We start from the raw sequence: 21,420 nt of genomic DNA, 5'->3' as shown, positions 1-21,420 counted from the left end.
CCCCACTACCCCACCCCATCCCTCATCCTCCCTTACCGAGCGATGGGAGACCTTGCTAACCAGCCCCGCCGTGGAAGACCAGCTCGTCCTGGTCTCCAGGGGCCAGGCGGCCAGGGATGCATATGGGTCCCGTGAAGAGGGAACCACTCCCATCGACGGCGTCTAAGCAGACGTCGTATTTAGCTAGAGCAAATAAAGTTGTTTCTCTCTCTCTCTCTCTCCGACCTCCCTCATTCCCTCTCCGGCCCGACCATGCTACCTGATCCGCAACAGCTGTTGAGCGAAAAAAGTGGCTGTGGCTGAACTCAGCTGAGCCAGGATATACAGAACTTTGGTTCATCTTTATAATTCCAAAAATTCATGGAGAGCCAGTTGTTTCAGAAAGAGCACATAACGTGACGCATCACGTGCTACAAGTGCAAGAGCGAGAGTCCAGAGCGGCGGTCAGCGCAGCGGCGGACGTGACTGCCAAGAGCAAGAGCGAATCACGTGGCACATGACAGGCCGCAACTGGCGAGGAGGAGCGGCTGAGCAGCAGGCAACGTAGCGATGGACGTGACTGCCAAGCGCGCAGCTATGGCATCGAGCGCGCAGCTATGGCGCGCGCAGCGGTGGCGTTTTGCGCTCCTAGCCACCCTCCAAGATCTTCCAATGGCAGCCTCCTTCAAGGCGGCATTTTCCTCTGCTACCTGTACAACCGGTTACGCCAACAACGCTGACGGCTATATTGACGCCGACTACGACGCGTAAGCCAGGAACGGGCGCGAAAGAGCTGAACTTCAAAAGAAAAAAAAAAACTTTGCACCGATGCTACAGGTGCAAATTGCAATTGCGCAGATGTAATCTCAAGCAGTGGGGAGATTTTCGCTACGTTTCCTCTTCTTTCCCTTCGTTTGGTTCCTTGCTTATTGATTGTAGCTTCCCCAGGAGATAGGTCAAGGTTCATGGTACAAATGACAGAAGATTAAAAGTGCGGAGAAAGAAAGGAAGCCTTATAGCAAGCTGCCCCGATGCCTATCACTAATGACTTTGAGGTTTCTAGTTTTGAGTATCGAGTTATTTGCGATAATGGATAATTTCTGTGCTAAAACTACTTAAAGAGCAATTAAGAAGCAGAACTAGAGAGTGATATGGCAGTACGACACACGTCAGCACGAACCCTCCAGAAGGCAGTCTTGGCTCTGTAACAGATTATGAAGGACTAACAGACAAGCTATAAAGAAGTTTGTTCATTTTTCCAAGCCAACGAGTAGTTTATTTAAAGTGTAATTTTCGCGAACTACGACACTTAAATCTGGGTCGAACATGTTTTTTATGCAGGCTGTGCAGTCCATTCGCTAACTTGACTTCCATGAACGCAGTCACTACAGAGGAAAACAGTCTAAAAGAAAAAATATGCAACAATTTGCTACACGTAAGGTAGTACTGTATGAAGCCTCCCATGCCTGGCAGGCTGGAAGGATAGCGATGTGTCTTAGGCTTATAAGGTGGAACTCACTGAAAAGTCGATGATACTTTGTGAAAGCCAGAAAAATGATCTTGGCGCTATGAATATTTTGCTAGATGTAAAGAAGTTTTCGTTGCCAGTAAAATTCTCAGGAAGCAGTCCTGCCATTTACTTAAGCACTTTAAGGGGAGAATTGTAGCTCAGCTTTAGAGTCTTCATCTGGTAATGCGAATCGTAAGTGCATTTTGTTTATAAGTGCACCTCCATTGAGACATCAAAGCATTTGATCAGCACACGCCTCCACACAGCTCAAGACAAATAACCTAGTGTACGCCTCCAAAAGCAAAAAATATTCTCATAAATAATTTGCCTGGTTACTAAGACCAAAGCCTAAACCTATTATCCCATGCTCAATTTTGAGGACTGTGGGCTGGTACGGGGAGAAGGCCAAAAAATAATCGATATTAGCCAGCGCTTACATTCTCTACGGAAGTTAAAAAAAGCACGAGCGTCACCACCCTGGACAATGGCGATCGTATGCTTATAATCTCAGTGCATGGCTCAATAGCGCCCTCATTTTTTAAGCAGAGTTAAGAATACTGCGACACGTGCATGGCTAGTCTAGCGCTTTCGCGTTGCGATGCTCTATAGTTTCAGTGCGTCTTCACTTCTCTCTCCTCTTTTTTTCTTCGCAGGCCTTCCATTGTATATACTCTATTGTTCTGACGTTTGCGCATAATTCTGGCACAAACTCTTCATATGCATAAGACATAAAGAAGGAATCTCACTTTCTATGAGCATTGTCTAGGCGCAGATTAACCAGTAATTCCCTTGGCGGCAACTAAACCTCACCAAAATTGATTATCTTTCAGTAGTTATGAAGCCTGCCCCTTTGCATACATTCTACTTTTAGAGTCGCGCAAGCTGACGTTTTCTGCCGAAGTTTTGCACAAAGCGCAAAACTTCAAAAGTGCGAAAGAAGATTGTGTACATGCTTTACAAGGATATAAGTAAAAAAACTGAACCTCCGAAACTTTCCAGGGTACTCTCAGTAAGGGGATGCGATGTTCGGTGCGGACTGCGCAACCCGGCGGATTTAATTGCGGGAAAGGTACTTCGAGTTAAGAAAGCTTCTAAGCACGTGCTTTTCGTCCAGGGAGTGGAAAACCACAATGCGAATCACGCAACCACGTAAAGTTGCCGAGCTTTATCTACAGGCGCTGAAAGAGATGGCAGGAAGTTGTTTCTTTAAAGAAAAGATTTTTTGAAATGGCACTGCTCGTTACATAAGAACCTTAATTCCCTACCTGTAGGCCTGTCATGACGAGGAGTGGGAAGGTATTTCAACATCCCTCCTAACGCTGGTATGGCATCTGGAATTTAAACGTGTCTCATCCTGGCTTCGCACGACGGCTCTCTTCGAGTCAAAATGGCAACGCCACGAAACGGAGATTCGCGTTTCGGCGCTCTCCAAATTAGTTTTTATTTTTTCGATACGCAGAAATCTGAACAGTCCGGATCAGTGAATATGCACAGTAAGATACGAAGGACAAAGCAAGAAACCCTAATGCGCAAGCTTTTCGAATTGGAGTTTTACGCATTAGTTCTAAGAGGGAATTTAAATGCGCAAAAATTTTACGCCTTTTTACTTCTCTCGTTATTTGACAGTCGCCTCTTCAAAAAGGCGATTAGTGTTCTCCTAAGCAAAGTAGTATGACAGGGAAATGCACTTGGTTCACTTTGCTGCCTGAGCCCTCAGTGGATGGCGTATTTCTCAAAGACTGCTATGCTTGCCATTCGCGAAATTGTAGAAGTCCAGGATGCGCTGTATGCAAAATCATATTTGTACCAGCAGCCGTTCGCTGTTTTCAGGTGCTGGAATTTCATAGAAAACGGCACGTGCAAAGCGTTAGCTCCCTTCGCAACAAGGGTCCCCATCCACTTACCTCTAAAAAGCCGAAAGATATTAAATAAGGGCTCAAGCGAACTCTGTAATCTTTTCTGTTCTTGTCTCTTAAAATAGGCACTACAGAACTAGAGGGGAGGGCGAAACTTTGCTCTTTGTTCAAATTTTCGGATATGCTACCAGTGACAGACTACGATTTTTTTTTGCAATCTTTTCAACCGGTTTAAACGCAATACCTCGGCTCATTTTTTTTATTGTTCTATATTCACAGCAGTAGACGTTAGCACGTTCTCCCGTGCTCGACGATCTTTTACTTCGCATGCAAATTTAAACCGCAGAAAACAGCAAACATTAACTTGGATAAAGTTTAGAATTATAACTGTGATGTGATTTTTTTATAAATTCGGCGGCGTAGAAAGTGAATACGTCGATGGCGGCTACGTGCGGTCTTTTCCCTAGTCGGCCAGACTTACTGCTGCCCACCTTTCTGCTCTAATGAACATCAAAGATTCCTCCCACTCTCTTTCTCTCTCTTTCTCTTGTATTTATTACTGAGTAGAGAAACCAATTTCTCTCTACAGCAGAGACAACTACGAGGCGCGCACACTTGCCCAAATGAGTCAGCATCCGATGGCGGCACCACAATGCGGCATGATTTTGTAGCTTGACGATCATCAGGAAAGAACCGTACACTCTACTGATCATAATTCTTGAGATCATATTAGTAAATAAATTAGCCGCACAGCTGAATTTATAATTTCCTCTACATAATGTGACTGGTGCACCTTCGTGCTCACGGTGTTGAGGTGGTTGTAATTTACTGGTGCTGTTAGCGTACCAATTATTCTGCTGGCAAATGCTGCACTGTAGCGACGCCTAAATATCATTTAAACGCGAGAGTTTGAGGCACAGATCTGTGGCCTGGCAGAACTACACAAAAACTCACCATAATTACCAAACTTCTGTCAACTTTCTCAGTCAACATCACTGCCTTGAAAGAATTTCAGAAGGCGGAAAACTTCTTCCTATAACGCTGATTTCTATACGGGCAAATGAATGTCTTGAAATGAGCCGTGTGGCGCTCCTGCGACCTTGAGGGAAGCGAATAAGACATAACTCTCCACGTTGTATTATCGGTAGTACATAAGAGAATGTACTGCATCATCGCACACAACTTATTAACAAGAAAGCGGACACAATGTGACACCCGACTTATGCGTCGACACTGGTGGGCGAACTTAACCCCTTGCAAATATGATGTAGTCAAATGGCTTGAGGTATCTTAGACCCTAAGTCACACATGACTGATAGGGGGGACGCCATATGGAACCGAAATGGCTGGCCACCGTTCCTTTGAAAATCTCTTGACATACTTAGGGAATCTGCTTGATGGATTTCCATACAGCGCTGCATGGACGAGGGTGTCCGCCATCTCGTTGTCCAGGAAAATTACGTGCGAGGGCACTCATTGGACACGTATAGAGAAGCACCTGCTGTTTAGATAGGGCACCAAGCGCAGAGTTATCAGACGGCACTTCAGAGCGGCGCCCAGGCTCTAACCTTTCAAGAACAGAGTTTGAATTCCCCAGGACGGTAGCATCTTGAGCCGGAAAACACCTTGGCTTGCGTGAGGCAGGGGAGAACACGACTTGAGTAACGCGAGCAGACCAGCAAGTATTCAAGATTGAATATGGAACGCTGCTGCGCTTGCTCTAGATAGCCACCGATGAAAACTCACAGATGACGTTGATACTCGGTTTCATTATCCTGGGATATGATAATCTCTTTCATGAATCAGAACATTTCCGTAAAAGACGTGCTCCACCTAACCCGAATGCGAGGAATCGTAAACATGCAGTTTAGACTCAGAAATGGCCAAAAGGCGCTTCGTTGTGGTGGTCGTCCCTTGTGGTCACGTGGCGACTGCAGACAAACTGCTACATCTCTCCTTACCTCCTTCATAGCTACCATTCTACCCTGACCCTCCCGCGTTGCTCAAAATGTGGTGCTGTCAATGACACCGCCATGCACTGCCTGTGGGAATGCCCCAACCCATGGCAGTTCCCCCATACCCAACCCATCCCCTTCACATGGGAGGCCGCTTTGCCAGCTGCTCAACCAGCTGCCCAACCAGCTGCTGAACCAGTTGCCCAAACATGGCTAATTGACAAAGCTCTCTGTGCAGCCCAGGCCTGTGGACTATTGGAGAACTAGGAGCCCACCCTTGAGGACCTTCTTTTCTTAAAATAAAGCTGTTCCTTCTCCTTGTTCTCCTACACCATAGGAGCTAACAGAAATAAATTTACACCGGTATCCTTGGTGTAAATGTTACTGAGAGCCTTCTCAGGCCGATAAAGCGTTCGTATCAAGTATCTACACGGCAGGTTTTTTCAACTTCTGTAAAAGCAAAACATCTAGCGCTCTCAGGTCACTCTAAGGGGCGCGCTGGCTGGGGATCAGTTCCTAGCTCCGTTCGCTTCCAGCGGCTGGTATCTTCAAGGCTCTCAAAAATATTGTCTTCGTGGAGACAGGTACGCATAAAGGCTAATCCTGTGTTACGCTTTTCATAACATCTTATATACACTCACAGCTTTGAAGGGGCATGGCTGAACTTGCTTCGCAACATTGAAAACAAAAGTATAGCATAAGAATTGCGGAATGCGGAAGCACATCACGTTTCCAAACAGAGGAAAAAGCGTAGCTACCGTGACTTGCATATCATTTGCTTCGCCGTTTTTTCATTCGCACAGGTTTGCTACAGAGCATATTTCAGAATCTGCACCTATTTTTCTCCTAAGAATTGAGAACTCTACATGTTATATGCATCGCGGATTTCGCCTTAGTAGAGCGCCGGGAGCGCGTGCCGCATTTCATCTTGAACAGTACCGCCCACCCCACAAGGGGCACTAGCATATTCATAAAGCGTCGGCACTCTCTCCCGAGAGACCAACCTAACTTCCGTGTTTTGAGCGCGAGCTCTTTGAGAAATTAGTATTTCCACAAGGTGCAGTCGCGAAAACAAGTTGCTTCGTTTGTTCTAGTAAAACAGTACCATTTTACTAGAAAGAATTCGCTGACGACCCTGGATGTCCTCGTATTCCGTATAGAAGGGACAGGTGAAGAACGACAGATTCCTAAAGGCACTCAATAACGGGCTTACATCGCACCAACTGGAGAGACATATAGCTTGGCTGGAAGGCAGCTGACGTGTTTTCAATGCATGAAATATGTTATGTGTTTACATTTTATATTCCTTCGCTCCGCTGCTCTCCCTTGTTAGCTAGGTATCGCCAGACCGTCCGCTCAGTTGGCATGTGACTGGCCCACAAACCAATGCCTCTTTCTCTGCACCTGAACACCTGTGCTCACGTGAAAAGTTGCGAAACACGTAATCCCCAGTAAAACCTGACTGGGATGCGTAGCCTTCATTAAAAGACCACCTTATCTATGTAAGACTAACTGCTGGATTGCACAGGAGCACCCGCGTATGTTTAAAAGTACAAGCAGAGAAGATAATCTGCGTGGATAAAAGAATAGCTTACTGCATTTCATGGACTAATCCATACGTAACACTTATCATACTGCAATGGCCAATGCGACACCGACCCTGTTTACATTTACTAACACACAATGTACATTTCAGCTTTAAGTGAGCAAGTTGGAATAAAAGGTTGAAAATAAGAGGCAATGCGTGCGTATTGGCAAGACAAGCACTAGGGTCGGGGGTCCAACGGGGTGAAGAGGAAGGAACTGCGTGTGACGCAGAAGTTCTTCTCGAAACAAAGGTTGCTCGGGCTTCCATTTTCATACGGGTCAGCCGCGAAAGCACGCAGCCCCGGTGATATAAAATCCTACACGGACACCGGTCTTGGAGGGTACGGGGAAGGAAACAAGAAAACACCGGCCTACAAGCACCATCAGTTTATGAGCGTGTCATTGGTGTCTGTAGAGTAAACTGCCAGACATCTCGAACCATAACTTATTTTATTTTAAACCCAACGCTAGCCACAGCCCCCAGTGACCCTTCTTGGGTCTGTGGCTAGCGTATTAGGGTACATACATGGTGGGGCGGAAAGGGGGAATGCTGTGATGTTCAGTGGTCGGTAGGAGGAGAGGACGTAGACACTGGTGGTTAAGGCTGTGAGTCACGCTGCCGGGCTTCTCGGTGTTGGTCGCTGGTGGCTTTTCTTCTGCGTATGTACAGGGGGCGTGGGGAGTTTCCCGTTTTACGGTTGGCATTGTTTGGGGTCATTAGAACAAGCTAAGGTTCCAGTAAGAGCCTTTCTTGAAAATTTGTTTTGGTTCTGAAGAAAGTACTTTCTTCGATGTTGAGTGTATGGTGTGCGTTTTCGGAATAATCGGCTACCTGTTTGCGCCCTCTTGCAGAATGTTTAGTTTTCATTGATGTCTGCGGTCGTATGTTGCAACGCTTAGTTTCGTTCTCCTTTATTTTGGATCTCTCACATTTGTCTCGGTTTCTGGGTTGTGTAGGCCGTGGTAGATGAAAACAATGACAGAACACCAAAATGAAAGAAAAACGTGGCAGTATACGCTCCCTAACGTTGCTTTTCGTGTTGATCGCCTGGCCCCATGCACAGTAAGGATATACAAAAAATTATGAATCAGTCTGTTGGTCGGTTTCTCGTATGCGACCAATTTGAGGCCAAAATTTTCTTCGGGATGAAAGCTATAGAGCACAGACCTCAGTCTCATCAGTTGTTTTTGTTTCATGGCCAAATTTTACGGTAATTCCGGCACAGTTATTACCTTTGCATCAAGTCAGTAATTACGCAGTAGTACGGGTTTATGAAGAAAGAGCATCTTGAAAGGTGCTTAAAACTCCATAAGCGAATTAGCTCATTAAGTCAGTCTTCAGGAATAGTATTTCCTGTTCCGTTGCAATTAACATAATCCAGTGTGACAGACAAAATCGGAGTTGATATTTGAGTCACCAAACTAATAAGCATAAATACGTGATATTAATATATTATTGTTAAAAAAGAGGCACAGAATCTTCAATATGTAAATGCTTATGAAATTTAGGTCCGGATTTATTGAAAATTGCGAACACAGTATTCGCCTTGAAACGAAGGCCGGCCAAATTTTTTACCTCTGTGAGTGAGATTCAGCTCTGTTTCGTAAAAACATAATTTGAATTGTTGTACAAAGCTGAGTAACAAATGCCGCTGCCTTTTACTAGTTCAACCAGGAAGTCCCTTTCATATTGGTCCTGACTATGAGCGTCTTCTCCAGAGAAGAGCTTCGCGCTGATATAGTTTTAGATTCTCTACATGTGCGCTCGATATTTTGCGCTTTCTTGGATTCGTTGTGATGTACCTCCACAGCATTCAAAGTGACCATCTCTCGCAAAGGTTCGTCCGGCTCATATTGAATGCATGAAATGCATCCTGCAGATGTGCCACTTTGTCTCATATTTTGTTCGATTTTTCAGCTCTTCGTAATTCGCACAAACGATGTAAACTGGCGGCTATTGGCGGCCACTATCGGTAAATCGACGAGCTCTCAAGAGCCCATAATTCAACAACAGAAAAAAATGCTTACGCCAGTTGCATGGCTGCACTTCAGTTCAGCAGAATAACGAAGTTTACGGCTTATCGTATTTCTCTCATGGTCGAAGGCCAATACACCAGTTGAATGATAATGAGAGAAGAGTGACTCGAGCTAGAAGTTTTTTTCTTTGTTTGCTCCAGGAATGAAAGCATTATTAGGGGATGGAAAAAGCTAGAATTCCATTTTATTGCGCAGGCTTCCATCGCATAAAGGGCATAGCGTGCCAGCGGCCTAAAATGGCAGATCCTCTCTGACTTTCAAATGTTTTTTTGGATCAACGAATACGTACAAAAGTGCAAAGCACTCATAATTGAACAAGTTGGTAATACGCTTTTCCGCCCTGAAATGAAAAGGACGCAGGTGGTCGACATGCATTTCAGCTGTTACTTAAAGGTCTTAGATGGTGAGGCCTTATCGTTGAGCGTCTTACGTGTTCTCCAAACTGCGAGAAAAATGCTAAGAATAGCACCTGAGAGTTTTCCAGGCACTGCTAGCAGGGCAGATATACCAAGAGCAAGCGTTGTTTTAAGCGTAATCGGATTAGCGTTGGCGACAGCCCTGTTTACCTATCCGAGGATATTCATGGCTCTGCTGCTGGGAGACTGAAATCTGCTCGCGCGAGACCGAACAAGAAAATAGGTGGCAGGTGATCAAGGCAATGTTTCCTGAAAGGATTGAACCCCACTCCACGAGGCAAATGAAGTTCTCCTGTGCCGAAAGCGCGCTCCTGAGCCCTGCGTTATTTTCTTTCCGCCCACTTTGAAAGATAGAAGCTCTGTATCTCTAGAAGCTTTTGTGAGCCTAGATTGTACGCTGATTGAAGCTGTTTGCGTAGAATATCAACCCTAAAACACACAAAAAGAGCTTAAAGTACTGTCGCACCCAGTTTTACCCTTTTATGCGGCCAGGCTTCTGTGCAAGGTGTCGTATTTTTAAACTAGGCTAATACTAAGGAATTATCGTGTGCAGATGACGTACGTAGGCATCAGAACGGAACACTTGGCAACTCTTGCAAAACGAGCAGTTGTGGCACGCTTATTTCAGGGTTGTTACCATACAGAGAAACTTCATCTAGTCGACAGTTCTTGATACACTAAATATATACTCCGCGCTGTAAACAGACCTTGCTCGTGTCCTGTCCGTGCACTTTCCGTCTTTCTGCTGAGTGATGGCGCCTTTTCTTCTGAACATTTTTATAAAGAATCACACTCTACAAGTGTAAAATTGAGTTGTTTTCATTCGCTGGTGTAGAGCTAGAAAGACCTTCCTTACTTTACACACACACGCGCACGCACGCACACGCACGCGCATGCATGCATACATACATACATACATACATACATACATACATACATACATACATACATACATACATACATACATACATACATGCATACATACATACATACATACATACATACATACATACATACATACATACATACATACATACATACATACATACATACATACATACATACATACATACATACATACATACATACATACATACATACATACATACATACATACATACATACATACATACATACATACATACATACATACATACATACACACACACACACGCACGCGCGCACACAAGTCGTGATGGTGGCTCCATGGTTATGGTGCTCGGCTGCTGATTCAAAGGACGCGGGTTCGATACTGGCCATGGCGGTCGCATTTCGATGAAGGCAAAATGCTAAGGGCCCTTGTAATGTGTACGAACGCAACGCGGTGTTTGTTCTTTATCTTGCCTTCTTTGGTCATTTGCCGTTGCGCTGGGAAACAATCAACTTTGCAATCTTCCACCGGTGACGTCATACCGAGCAGCAGTCATGCGGTGCTATGAGGAGCCGCTTCATATTTACGATTTCGTCATTATTTTATAAGCTAACGCAAAAACATTTGGCATACTTTACCGACAGCCGATATACATTTTTATCCTTGAATACCACGCAATTATGAAAAAGTGGTGTAGTTCTCCTTTAAACAAAAGGTGTAGTCGAACAGTGATTGGAAGTTTCTGAGCACTCAAGGCACGGCCTTGAGTTTGTGAGAAAAGCTGGTTCAGGTTTCGTGTTAGGGAACTTCTCTGTGAAAGATATGGAATACGGCTTTCGCGGTGTACACAGTGGCTTCTGCGTTTCCAGTGAACGCGGTGGTTGTCGAGCCCATTCTTTGCAACTCCAGTCTATGCACTGTTTTTGTTTCGATAAAATGGAGCATACTTTATCGAAAGGAATGAGTTGAAACTGCGCAGGACAAACTCGTTGTAGTAGTAGTAGTAGTAGTAGTAGTAGTGGTAGTGGTAGTAGTAGTAGTAGTAGTAGTAGTAGTAGTAGTAGTAGTAGTAGTAGTAGTAGTAGTAGTAGTGGTAGTAGTGGTGGTGGTGGTGGTGGTGGTGGTAGTAGTAGTAGTATAGTAGTAGTATAGTATTAGTATTAGTAGTAGTAGTAGTAGTAGTAGTAGTAGTAGTAGTAGTAGTAGTAGTAGTAGTAGTAGTAGTAGTATAGTAGTAGTAGTAGTAGTAGTAGTAGTAGTAGTAGTAGTAGTAGTAGTAGTAGTAGTATTATTATTATTATTAGTAGTAGTAGTGGTAGTAGTATAGTAGTTGTAGTAGTAGTAGCAGTAGTAGTAGTAGTAGTAGTAGTAGTATAGTAGTAGTATAGTAGTAGTAGTAGTAGTAGTAGTAGTAGTAGTAGTAGTAGTAGTAGTGGTAGTGGTAGTGGTAGTGGTAGTAGTAGTAGTAGTAGTAGTAGTGGTAGCGGTAGTGGTGGTGGTGGTGGTGGTGGTGGTGGTGGCGGTGGTGGTGGTGGTGGTGGTGGTGGTGGTAGTAGTAGTAGTAGTAGTATAGTAGTAGTAGTAGTAGTAGTAGTAGTAGTAGTAGTAGTAGTATAGTAGTAGTATAGTAGTAGTAGTAGTAGTAGTAGTAGTAGTAGTAGTAGTAGTAGTAGTAGTAGTAGTAGTAGTAGTAGCATAGTAGTAGTAGTAGTAGTAGTAGTAGTAGTAGTAGTAGACGACGTTTATTGGACCATAATTTACAGGCCGAGCATGTCGACCGCCTGGGCGACCAGAAGTCGCTGTTCTTCCTCCCCTTCAGCGCTAAGCCAGTCGAGCCAGGTGGTGATGGATAGAGATGGTGGCGGTGAGAACCCGACTGCTGACCAGCCGGGCAATAGAAGAGGCAATGGGCCAGGTCCGCATAGATACAGGGGCAGTTGGGACAGGAAGGGTCCGATCGATAGCGATAGAGAAAATGGCGGGACGAGGTGATGACTGCATTCATCTGGATGTGCCGAACGAGGCGAGCATCCGGCACCTTGAGTGATGGATGAGGGGGAGAGTAAAGGCGTTTGTCGAGGCGGAGCTCGAGGTAGACCTCTTTTATAGTGCGGCGAAGGGTGAATCTCCCACCGCCCTCCGAGGGCTTGGGCTAAGGAACTCGTTGTATTCTTATTTCTTCAGCTGACTCTATAAATAACATGCTATAGCTTGGTATTCATGAAGATAATAGAGAGCACGCGGCTAGCATCGTATTTATATACTGCTATGATCAGGCCATGATCGCCAACCAAGAGGGATCAGCACACGATGTCGGGTCCCGGCGTAGCCTCAGCTGCGGCGGCGTCAACAAGTCTCCTCTGGAAGCAGCGAGCACACCTTTGCCTGTGCACCATATGTCTAACTGTGAAATATTGCTACGGGTGTCAACTGGACCCATCTGTAATCTGGGTCCGATTACCGTGTTTGTCCGAGTGACACTGCAGCCGTCGTCAACGCTTAAGAGCGTCGCGCTGAACTCTGGACACAAAAGGCCTAGTTTCCGGTGTATCTTGGGCGTGCCTTGCCCGGCAGCGGCGAGCGGCAGCGCCTTATCCCCATTCATCGGGGCCATGTCTTCAGAGAAAGGAAAAATTTCCGGCGGTTATCCCCCCGTGCACTTGCCTTGCGCGGCTGGTGTTATGAAGATTAAGTGTCGGCAACACGCGTCTGCCACCAGCCATCACCTGCTAACTTACTGCTGTCGAGTTGCTTCCACACCATCTTCCTCTCTATCAGCCTCAACATGACGAGGGGTGTGTCCTTAAGGGCGGGAGTGCGATATTGTGCGCAAAAAGTGCACGTGAAAGTGCACTCCCTTCTCAGCGAGGCTGTCCTCCATTTAGGGACTTTAGGGACGGAGAGTTTTATAAAACTGGGCAACGAGCGTGGCCGAGACCTTTTCGTTTCATTGTACAAAATGTAAATAAACTTGTACAGCATTCTTTCCATCACCATCCATTTCTCCGGCCACGTCGCTCTTATCCCGAACAAGGCTTTTAACGTGGGCTGCAACAATACATGTATGCCTTTTCAGCAGTGTAATCAGGACAGCTGTGTGTCACACAAGAATTTCACGAGCTTAAGTAGTACGGAAGTTTTCATTCCCCAGCCTACGTACTAACGCTCCACCTCTACACATATTTTAAACGGTGATGCACAGAAAACCAAAATAAACACCGGATAATAAAACCGCTGCCTAGAAGCAGGGAGGAATGTATGTCGTTTCATACGGACCTTAGAAGAGCACATACGTGGGAAACACGAGCAGCCCACATGTTTTTGTTTTGTTTTTTTTACGTAGGCGGCCATTAAAAATAAACTCTTCTACGTTTTCGTCGCTCCCAAGTGTTTTTTTTTTCTATTAGAACCAAAGCGCACCCTCTTACGTTAGGAGTACATCACAGCTCTACCATCGCGTTATACCAGGCGTGCTGTTGCGACATTCTGCAGCGCTATAAGCACAACTCTACTCTATAACGATGTTCCCACAAGGAGATGTAGCGACGAGCCCGCTACAATCTTGCTGACGCTCTGCTGGAAACTACTACGCACACTGTTAATACTTTGTATCTCCACCGAATTTGCAAAACTTTTTCCATCCACCATGACAACTGTACTCCCTCAGAGACTTCCTATAATTTCTCATCGTAAAGTTTTTCACCCACTACCCGCTCTAAAAACCTTACAAAAACAATACGACGCAGGGATGTTCAGCGGTGGCTGGAAATTAGTTCCTTTTTTCTCTTCGTTCCTCTTCTTTTTCACTTTTACACCCCGACGCTCCGTAGTGGAGCTGGAGGTCGCAGTCACTGGCACGCAGGCGCAAACCGTCGTTTAGGTTTACGAGCCGCTTGGTCATGGGATGCCTCCTGCGCAAACCCACTACGCTCGTTTGAGCACGCTTCCCTCTGTAGTGGAAAGAGAGAGAGAAGGGAAGCGGTGGTCGTACTGCGGAAAAGCGAGTGCAACTAAATCTCCCCATTTGTCTGCGCAAACAGTCGTAAGCTGGGCGACGCGCAGAACCCCTGCAGCAGTTTTCACGGCGGTTACACATTGCCACGACACTTCCGAGCGAACGAGGCCGCGACTGAAACGACGTTAAGGAAGACGGGGCCAAAAAAAGCAGGGCACAAAAATACAGAAGAAAAAACCCCAAAGTGGCAGCCAGTTCGAGGTCTGACCACCACAACTACTGAAATTTTGTCGGTTTCTGTATGGATCTCTCGGGCCGTGCAAATCTGCTGAAAAATTTGTTGGGTCTGAACGTGCGCGAGGCACGTTTTCTCTGCAACTCGCAGTGTCCGACAAGACGAAACGTGTAACAGAAACGTTCTGACGTTGCGAGCTTACATTACGGCATCGCTTCTGTGAGGTTGTGCACTTAACCACAGAACTGGACGCCAGTAAAAACAACAAACTTTGAAAAACTTGCTTTTCGATGTTTTTGTGCTTTCTCTTGGCATTAGACCACATTTGTATCAGGCATCTCGTTGCATCGTGGTAAAAGAAACAGTGAAAGAATCGCGCGTTCGAACGAAATCATGCTGTGAATAATTTCCAAGGACACCATCGACCAAGAGATTCCAGCACAACACGCCGGTTGTAGAAGCTTGGCCGTAGGCATATATGGAAGAATCTCCTACGGTTTTTCTTTTTTTAAATGATCGAGGCAATGAAAATGAAGTATTTTTTTCTCCGTTCACGTCACAAGAGCGACGAATTTCATCGATAACTGAATTGCCACGCGGCCTTCCACCCAGCCTTGCTCACATTCGATAGGTAGAAAGATCCCACAGTGTGGTTTGCCTCTCCGGGCAGAACTCGCTGGTTATCCTTGCTAAGCGAAGGGTATCCATGTGGTATAGTGTGCCGGGGACGGGGAAGGGGGGGGGGTGCTTTTCGCATGCAACACCTCCCATATTTCTCTTTATATTCAAATACGTCATAACTAAATGTAGACATCGAGCCGTCATATGGAAAGCGACTTGATAAATAAACATCTGTATTTCATCTTCCCTCTTCAGCGGCTCTGTCACGGCTGCTTTGGCTTCATAGCATACTGTCACGTAGTGATAATGACAGTCCTGCAGTCAGGAACACGCTGAAATTCTTCCGAAAGAAACTTCTATTGGGGCTGACTTTCATTTCGCCACAAAGAACTGAATGCCTGGGCAGTGACTCCAGCAACAAGCCTGCTCGGCGGTCGTCGAACAGTATGCCTTCCTCTCTGGGCCGCGCCCTAAAGCATGCAATAAACCATCCACAGAAGGCACCATAGTGACAACGACCAGGAAAAACGTGGAAGCATTGGCGCTTGGCTGCGACCAGTCGAGATCAGCATAGACCAGTCTGGCGTCAAAAACAATACGGTAAAGCCGAGTACTGGCAGCTTTCTTCGAGCATGAATAAACGGTACAAAGGTACGCCGGATTTTTCTGACAAAGCGGCGCTGGAAGCAGCTGTCACGTCCAGACGCACGTTCTTATCGCTCCGACTTCTTGAATCTTATTGGCCCGGACGTTTTTAGGATAGGCTTCCAAAAATGGATGGGACCGCCATCATACTGTTCCTCGCCGCCTGTGAACAGCGGTTTGAGCGCATCAGCTCTGAAGACTGCTCCAGGAAACCATCCGGATACATCGGATACGCCTACCACCGATGCCGCCTACGTGACTCCTGGTCAGCCTTGGCAAGACGCCGCGGCTAAATCGCTCTACAGTGGCGCAGATTATGCGGCGCAATCTATCGATATGCTTGACACCGAAGCAGGCATGAGTGATGACGATTCCAGCCAAGTGTTTATGGCGATACCTGTCTCCAACCCTTCTCTGTTCTTTACATGGAAGACATGCCTGGAACTAACCATTCTCAGGTAGGATATCTCAGTTTTCCATTTTCTAAATTTTCAAAGGAACCAAGATTGGGCTTAGGCACTTCTCAGATAGCTCAAGAAGACGTTCGCTTTATGAACAAACGGCGCGACGTAAAAGTTGGCCGCTCACAGAGGAGCACATCTAATGGGATGATTTCCGCAGGATGTTGGGTGAGGTGAACGCTCTCACAAGATTAGAGGAGCTCATTACTCACATCAACGATGCCAAGAAGAAAGCTACAACGAAGCTTTCAAATTCGACGCCCCGAAGCCAGACTCCCACCTTTTGAGTCTGGAATGGTAGGCATTGTGCTCACAAGGCTTACCGCCGATATGGCCGGACATCCAACCATATGCACGTTCTCATTCGCATTACTCAAGAGCTTGAGCAGCAAACTGTGCACCTCGCTACTCAAGATAGGCAGCTTCTGTGCCCCTCACTGAACTGAGGAGTTAACTTGTCGAAGGCCTGGCAGATATTTCAAGCTATATTTGGACGCAAAAAGTCCAGGGTATGGCCCTGAAATTGAATGTCTCCCCGGCTGAGCTAGCTACAGAAGCACGCAAGATCTTTTTTGCCGAACCTGAGGATGTGGATGCCACGCACACGGACCCCCTGTCATATACACCGAAGGATTACGACGTAGCCTTAATATTAGACGAAATGAAGGCAGCCGGCCGTTTACAATTCCAGCCATAATAGCGCCCCGGGACCGGATGATGTACGATATCCAACACTCCTGAACCTTGCGAGGTCATATAAACTTGCCCTGTTGTAAGAGATCAACAAATACTGGACCAACGGCGATGTTCCCTCCTGCCTGGAAGGAATCAGTTGTGGTACCAAGCCTAAAACCTGGCAATCCAAGTCCACATTACAAGACCTAAGGCCGATATCGCTAACGTCTAACCTTTAAAGGGCATAGAACGTATGGCTCTTAGAGGACCTAAATGATACTTAGACATGTACAATGGCCTGTCCCCTATGCAAGTAGGTTTCCGTCGAGGGTTCTGCGAGCAAGATACTCTCAGAAGGCTTCATAACGTCATCCCTGCTCACTCTATGAGCGCACAGCTACGCGTAGTTGTTTGGGTAGACGTCAAAAAGGCGTTTGATTCCATGCCCCACTCGACCATACTTCATCAACTCCAGGAATTGGAGATAGGTGGGAACCTTTACCTCGCTGTGAAAGCCTTTTTTGCGGACAAAACTTGCTCTGTAATTGTTGGGGATATTCAGGGTGAATGGCAACGTAACCAAAACAGCGTCTCCAAGGAGTTGTCATATCGCAGCCTCTTTTTAATATTGTTATGTCAGGCCTCCCGCCAGTGCTAACGTCGGTACCCGGTCTTAATTTTGCCGTGCACGCTGACGATGTAACGCTGTGTACCAATACAGGGTCCCCAGGGGATCAAGAACTAGCCTTACAGAAAGCCTCAATGACGTCCATGGCTACATCAAGGAGTGTGGCATGAAAACCCCTCCGGAAAAATCGAGTACGTTGCTGTCATAACCGATCCGCGGCTTCGAGACGAGGCCGAAAGAACCTTATCTCTCTTCATCTAGAGAACTCAGTTATTTGCCACGAACAAAAAATTCGCATACTCGGCATTCTTATTGAGGCTATGAAGCTAAAAGCTTTTTCATATCGCGGTGCTTAGATGTCATCAGTCTTTACAACTTATGCGCCGCGTCTATGCGCGGGGGGGGGGGGGGGGGGGGGGGGGGAAGGGGGGGTGGTGATCGAAGGTGGGGCGCCGTCAGGTAGCCTGGCACTAGTACAAAACATCCTTGTGCACTGAGCATTTGAGCGATTAATATATTGCAAGACTACACGTGCATAAAATCATGACTTAGGGCTGTCAGCGAGGGCTGGTAACTGTGCGTTAGCTTGCACTTATTGAGCTCGTGTGCCAGGTGTGGTACCGGCATCGTCTTATAATTTGAAACTGCATGCCACAATGCACCCAGTTTCTTGCTGTTTAAGTGTTTGAGATGGTTTCTGTTACGACATTGGTATCGACATTAGTTTTCCTGCAAAAATCTAACGCTGGTTTCAAGAAATCCATTGTAGGATACAAATCTGAAACACACCATTCGGCAACAATGTGTCATGGTGCGCGCTGTCTTTCGTTTTTAAAGCTGATGAATCCGTTCACTAGTCGAAGTCAGCATATTAATATTTTTCTGGACAAAACTTGTCATTACAACACTTATTCTTGCGCTCATAGACCTAATTTTGTCTTGCAATCAGTTGCTTTTCACGCAATTAGAAAAGCTGTACAACAGGCTATTTTCTTCTGGTGGAGGAGCAGTTTGAGCCGGTGACGTACGTGCGCGTACCTTCAGTACACACCGCAGTTCTATCCGTATATTGTTGCTTAAATTGTCTTACCTTTTGACAAAGTAGCATTACTTCAAGCGTTACAGCAAGTGGTTTCCTACTTGTGTTACAGTGCCATGTACATAAGACATTCTCATATCCTATTAGTGGATTTTTAAAGCGAAACCTTTACTAGCCGGCGCGATTTCGCTGTCTGTACGAATGACCTTGAACAGCAGGAGCGGAGCTGCGTAAGTAACCACGCAACATGCCCCGTGTACCACAGCAGCTGCAACCGCGCTCTCCGCCGTCGCCGCGGCCGTTGCGCGCTGCCTGTTCACTGTCGCTGCCTGTTCACTGTTCACTGTAAACATGAGAGGGATTTAGCAATCGATGGCGAGCGTAAACGCGCTAAACGAGCAGCCGCAACCGATGAAGAGCGGAAGCTTCAAAGAAAAGGCGCATAACTGGCCCCCTGGGACTGTGGACACCTCAGTCGCACTTCAAGCCACGTGGAGGTAGTGACAGGTGCCGGCTGCATACGCTGGCATTGCAAACATTGTGGCAGAAACGCGACACTGCAGCTAAAGGCCGGACCCTACACCTATACTTTCTTCTATTGCTCCTGCCTTTCTTTTAAGGCGGAAGCCAATGCCTCATCGTTGTAAGCACGAGCTGTCGACAGAAATGTCACGCTTTTCAATTGGTCGAAATGGTCGTGACGTCACAGTGCGCGAATTTCAAACGGGGCCAATTGTACTTTGGCTACTAACCATGCAACGAATTAAATTGATCCTATAGTGATGCTCCTAGTAAGTTGGACTGAGTTTAGTTGATTGCTTACATAACCAATTAGCCTAATTAAACTTTCTAGTCAGACCAGATAAATAAATAAAACCGAGTAGGAAATTGGCCGAGCTTGGGAATTGAATCCCGGTCTCCGGAGTGCGAGTCGAGCACGCTACCACTCCGCAATGCCAGCTCGATGGTTTGGAATGAACAAAGGTGCGTCTAGTGAATACGGTGTCTTCGTTCACTCCCATCTTCCTTCCTTCCCGTTACGGCGAGTTCTAGGTGCCCACCGAGATATGAGAGACAGACACATTTCCTTTCCTCAAAAACCAATTTACCGAGGAGCAAGGCGTATTTGTCCGCGTTTCAGATTGGTCCAAATTGTCGTGACATCACCGCGCGCGAATTTTGACGGGTGTTCACCGAAATATGTGAGACAGTTACTGCGCAATTTCCTTTCCTCAAATACAATTTTCATTTTGTTCATTACGGCCCCTCTTTCTTCTTTCACTCACACCTCCTCCCTTCCTGTACTGTGTGGTTCAGGTGTCCACCGAGATGACAGAAAATTGCAGCCCCATTTCGTTTCCTCAAAAAGCGTTGCGTTCAAAGGGCAACGCATCGCGCCGAAAGGGTGCTAGCGTTCCTTGTACTCCATGGCAGCGCTTCAACACGGTGTCGCGTTCCACTCCTAAAGGCGAAGCTTAAGCGTCATTAATTGGCAGTTAATTAATGCATCAACAAAATGTGCAGTGAACAATCGCGTAGCAGAATGCAGCACTCAGGCTTTCGCCTTTCGCCACTTTAGCCGCTAAAGTTCCTCGTAATTTTTCTTTCTCCCTGTCCTAGCCGTCTCAATTAATTCCCGCTAGCTACAGCTCACGTGCTTCAGGTTGCGATGTCAGATGCCGTTCCTAGCAACATCTTTTTTTTTCCATTTTTATTTTTATTAATGCTAAATAGCCGCTAACGACAACTATAGGCCGGCGGCATTCATTGCGTTTATTGGAGTTGGCGTTGACAACGTTCTTGACTGCGATGATACTCAGGAAAGGAAGGCTTATAACCCCCTCAATCGCGCTTTGAGGTACGTGGCGGAGGTGCTAGATAGATGCGGGCTGCATGCGTTCGCGCTCACAGCGTTGTTGCATACTCGCGGCAGTGCAGCAATAGGCCGCAGCGTAACTTCACGCTAGTTATGCAAGCATGACTTTCACTTGCATAACCAGGGTTGGCTGAGCTAAGCGCAGCCGTTTTTTCTCTACTTTTGTAAATAAAGTTCCCGTTAACTTCCCTTTGTATTGTAATGCATGTTGCAGGACAGTACAGACAGTCTTTATTTTCGGATCTAAAAAGCCAAAAAGGGCACCGTATGGTGTTGTTCTAGTGGATCCCTGGTTACTGTTGACTGGATGGAAATGGGACCGCCGACGCTGAAGCAAGGAGCGCCTTCAGCAATGGCCTGCGCACAGCTGTGCCGTGCTCTAGACCAGACACCAATCGTCTCCTTTCGAGATCTATGAGGAGTGCGATGGCTAGAGACTGGGCCCTGCCAGACACTCGACACATCCGCCTTACGCGGCTAGATCCGGCGATGGCCTTTTCCTTTCCTCACAGAATACCACGGCCTATTGCATGCCTAATACATAGGTTACGTTTAAAACGTTTAAACACCACCTTCACGCGAAAGTACTCACACTTAATTGGACAAGCGGACTCCTCGGACTGTTAAACATGTGGCGTGCTAGAAACTGTAGAGCATATTTTAGTGGCGTGCCCAGCATATGCAAGAAAAAGACTCATACTATGATCTACTTTGAAGTCTTTTGACACCAGGCGCCTCTTGGAGGATTTGATCCACGGCGCTTGGCCACATAGTTCGAAAACTCTACAGGCGACGCGAGCGCTCTCACGCATTTTAAGCGATACGAGCCTTGACTCGCCTTTGTAATGTCAGCAAGTATGTCTCGCCTTTTTTTTTTTTCATCTGCCTCTTCCAATCATCATCATCGCCCAACGCGACCCCTTTTTCTCCTCTTCCCGTTCCCCAGTGCAGAGCAGCAGGCCAGATATTCATTTTTCCGGCCAATCTCTTTGTCTTTACCGTCAATAAACCCCCCCTCTCTCTCTCTGTCTATAACCTTGGCACATCCAAACTCACAACGGTGATATGTTGCGC

General features: G+C 46.4%; 1 protein-coding gene across 1 annotated transcript in view; it reads right to left on the bottom strand.

Moving 5' to 3' along the window:
• LOC149360724 (glutamate receptor ionotropic, kainate 3-like) overlaps positions 1–21,420 on the bottom strand; it is a 505,094-nt gene that overhangs the window by 252,453 nt on the left and 231,221 nt on the right. The window lies entirely within an intron of this gene.

Source organism: Amblyomma mixtum, chromosome 2 (genome assembly GCF_055824585.1).
Source record: "Amblyomma mixtum isolate Tamu chromosome 2, ASM5582458v1, whole genome shotgun sequence".
Classification (NCBI taxonomy): Eukaryota; Metazoa; Arthropoda; class Arachnida; order Ixodida; family Ixodidae; genus Amblyomma; species Amblyomma mixtum.
Note: the sequence above shows the minus strand (reverse complement) of the source record. Positions and strands in the feature narration are given on the sequence as shown.